Source organism: Asparagus officinalis, chromosome 10, assembly GCF_001876935.1.
Source record: "Asparagus officinalis chromosome 10, Aspof.V1, whole genome shotgun sequence".
In the NCBI taxonomy this organism is placed as follows: domain Eukaryota; kingdom Viridiplantae; phylum Streptophyta; class Magnoliopsida; order Asparagales; family Asparagaceae; genus Asparagus; species Asparagus officinalis.
Genome location: NC_033803.1, coordinates 32,788,135 through 32,792,159, shown reverse-complemented (window position 1 = coordinate 32,792,159; position 4,025 = coordinate 32,788,135). Strand labels below are relative to the sequence as shown.

The 4,025-nt window shown below is 36.0% G+C and overlaps 1 long non-coding RNA gene across 1 annotated transcript; it reads right to left on the bottom strand.

Annotated features, from left to right (window-relative positions):
* LOC109826217 lies at positions 1,235-3,796 on the bottom strand. Its single transcript, XR_002243235.1, has 5 exons — positions 3,471-3,796; positions 2,741-2,895; positions 1,893-2,006; positions 1,635-1,733; positions 1,235-1,535 (listed from the first exon to the last, which is right to left on the bottom strand). It is a non-coding gene; the product is annotated as an uncharacterized LOC109826217 (long non-coding RNA).

The following is a 4,025-nucleotide window of genomic DNA, read 5'->3' as shown; positions in this document are numbered from 1 at the left end:
CTCTTTTTACTAACAATATATCATGTAGAAAAACTGTTGCACATGTATAATGTTTAACTAGAGATTTGGGATAACAAATGAACTCCAAACTGAACCAAACTTGTTCCAAATAATGTGTGAATCTAGTTTTCAAAACAGAAAACCATTCCTAAAAATAGTTTTCCTAAAGAAATATATACTCGTTTTACTAACAGTAGTCTTGACCACTTTATGGGCAACATTTGCCTAGTTTTGAATTTGTTTTCTTGAGTCTGTTTTTGCGCCATTGTTGAAGTGTGATCGCGGAGTTTAAGCCGCTCGGTGTTACACCCACAGTCATGAAAATGTTGTTATACATATGTGAGTATCCCTAGGGGATTATGATAAAATATTTTTACGGATGTTAAATGGGTGGGTTTGGATATTAAATGGGCGGGCCATAAATGGGCGGGTTTTTACCCACCCATTTAATAAACGGGCCACCCATTTGCCCATTTAACTATAGTAGCTAAATATATAATACTTTTGGGGTGTTTTTTGTAAATTTTTGGGAGGTTTTTTGTAAACTTTTGGGGGCTTTTCGTAAACTTTTTTGAGCATTTTTTATGCTAAATTTTTTTTGAGCAAAATTTGCACAACTCAATTACAAGTCCATTCTATTTTTATGCTGAAATGTAATCAAAGGACCAATTACTGACAAATAAACTAAAAATTCAACAACATGAACTCAGATTTCAGAAGCCAAAGTCATCATCATAAGATATATGTACATGGCCAAACTCAGCTAATTTACACTCATGACAGTTATAAATTATGTACAGAAAAATTTCTGGTTTATACTGGGGAATACTGAACTATCCCCCTTGGAATAGTGGGGAAACTAATGAATAGGTAAACAACCTAGTTAAAGGAGAATATATATATGTATATATATATATATATATAAATATAAAATCACAAGCAAGAAAATACAGCATTATACAGTTTGAACCGTCAATGAAGAAATTTTCTTATGCAACCTCCCTTTCAACTGTCTAATTTTCTCATCAACCCTCGCGGAAAACCCAATTTTAGTCTCCTGCCTCGCTTTAGAGCTCTCCCTGTTACACATAGGTTGATCCTCAACATCCTTCCTACAATACTTAATCTCTTGAATCACATGATGATCCATGGGATTTCGTATTCTCTGATACGAAATATGCGCAAGATACAGAATATTGCACGAAGCAGTCACCAAAATCGTAACAATCCGATAAATTAGAGGCGGAGCTAAAACCTCGACGAGTATTTGATAAGCATTTCCAGATATAAGTGGCGATGAGAGTCCATAGGCTAAGAGGAAGAGATACCACGTAGAAATGCTCCCCCAAACGAAGAGATGTCGGATCCAAGTAAAACTTTTATATGCCTACAGAGAACATACCTGCAAGCAAACCTCTGATTGCATAATAACATGTACCAGTCGTCATATACAGATTGACCAGAAAAACTTGTATATGCCTCAAAATAGAATATTGTGAGGCCAAAGGCTATATTCTTGTAGAAGAAATAGCAACCTGAGAGTTGTTTGATAAAATCCAGATGTAAGAATCACATAACTAAATATTTGAATTAAGTGGATTAAACCATAGACAGAAGTATGATTCAGCTCTTACCATCTGGGCAATCCTCTTATAGCACCAATGTCCGTGAACAATAAGAAGCCGCTCTAGAAACTGAAACTGTGCTATAGAGAAGTCACTAGCCATTACAGCCTACAGAGAAATGAAAATCAGTACACATGGTAGGTATTTGAAATTTTAATTTCGTAACAGTGTCATATTTATTCTAGAATCGTGATTCAAGATTTTTCTAGCTATTAAATTTAGAAGGGTATCACAAATATTTAGAGATTCAGTGTTTTGGTTATCAACCTGCATTCCTTCCACACCACTGATACCGACACCTATATCAGCCTCCTGAATCATACCGACATCATTAGCTCCATCACCAATTGCTAATGTAGTTTTTTGAATGCACTGAGGAACCTGTTACAGTAAAAAATAATCCTTAGGATTTTAACTCAGTTGTTAAGAATATGTTTGCAATGCTACTAAACACAAACATAAAGAAAGTGTGAGTAAAGAACTTTGTAATATATAACAACCATAATTGTGAAAGATTGGGATATTCTAAGAATGTGATCCAGAAGGAATGACAATGGTTCATAACACTGAGAAATTGTAGGACTACATTTTTATTTGAAATTCTGATGAAAAGGATTTAAACAAGTGCTTTAGCTATTTCTTTTTGGTTTTTATTGAGATGCTTATGCTCCTCCACCCCCGCTCTCCTACCATCAGCTTTGCTTGTTCTACTTCATGTTCTATAGACTTTTTCTATGGCTTTTATCTTACCATCAGAGAACATTCTTTACAGGCACATGTTTGCTCTTTCCTTCTCGTATATGTAATTGATTATCTACCAGTGTTTCATTTTTGTTTTGTCCTTTTGGATGTTCGGAAGAATGACTGATGATTCATCCTCTGCAGAAATGAGGAAGGAACTTCTTTTTCCGTCTATGCTCTTCTGGATGCTATTTATTAATTCTATCTAAATAGGATCTTTTCTGTGTATTTTGAATTCTGATTACTATCTACCGGCCTTCTAAGTGCTGAAACCCCAATTTCAAACATATTCTTAATCAACAGTAAAAACATATACCACACTTTCATTTGTGAAACCCCAATTCACAAACAGTAATATTATATGTCATCCATACCTCTGTTGATTCAGATAGGCTCTTGGCTTAATTCGACACCTCAATCTGAGTGCTGAAGTAAATACAACCACACTTCCGTTTGTGAAACTTGCATATATCATTTGGCTATCACAAGAATATGCTGCATGGGCGATTAATTCCCCTCGTGGAAACCACTGTGAAAAGAGTAGAATTATAATACAACGAAATTTGATGAAAATGACCAAAGTGCTATAGAAATAATAAACAGTTCATGTTACAGATTTAAAATGAAATTTGATGAAAATGACAAAAGTGCTATAAAAATAAATAAACAGTTCATGTTACAGATAAGATATTATAATACACCATACAATGTATAGATTTCCTTGGACATGCAATATACGCAATTCTGGCAAGTGATTACAGAATACAGCAGTGTCATAAACTAATAATCCCATTAATATAACAGTCTATGAGCATTCATGGGTTATGAATGTTTAATATAATGCGATTAATATTAACTTCGAAAGCGTGGTTAGATGACCAAACTACTTATTCCCTCCCCATTCAGTAAGCATTCAGCCTGAAAACCTAGAACAGGTACCCTCTTCAGTAACAATAGCAGCTAATTAGTAAAACTTTTTTTAAAAAGGATCTACTAGAAATTAGAAGATAAAGCCCATATCAATTGAAAATTTTAAAGCCGTAGAAACTAAATCAAAATATGGAAAAATTGTAATTTAAAAAAAAACCTAGAATATAAAGTTACCTTCTTTTGATCTGAGGATTGGGGATCAAAGATAAGAGGAGATTGAAGGGCAGGAGAAGAGATCTAGGTCAAGAAGTGGAGATCGAAGGAGAGAAGAACAGAGGCCAGAGGTGATCGAAGGTAGAGCTCGAGCCCGAGAGAGAGGAGATCGGAGGCCGAAGGTCGAGGTCGAGCTCGAGGGGAGAGGAGGAGGTCGGAAGCTAGAGGTCGAGGTCTCGAGCTAGAGATGAAGAGGAGAGAAAATCGTGATTTTTGAGATCGGGTCATTTCTGAAGGGTGAAGAGTGAAGGCGAAGGGTTTGCTGGAGTCGGGTTTTGGTTTTGGGAGTACGGGTAGGCAAACAGGTGAATATAGACCGCCTATTTAACACCTATTTAGTTTGGTTTGAGTCTTTAAGAGGAACCAACACAATTAGACTCATTTAACTAAATGGGTGGGTTTGGACGGGCCAAGTGATGGGCGGGCCAGGTGGGTAAATGGGTATGGGCAAAATCTGCCTTCCCTACTTTACACACCTGACATTGTGAGTTTTTACATCGCAAATAAGACCGTGAG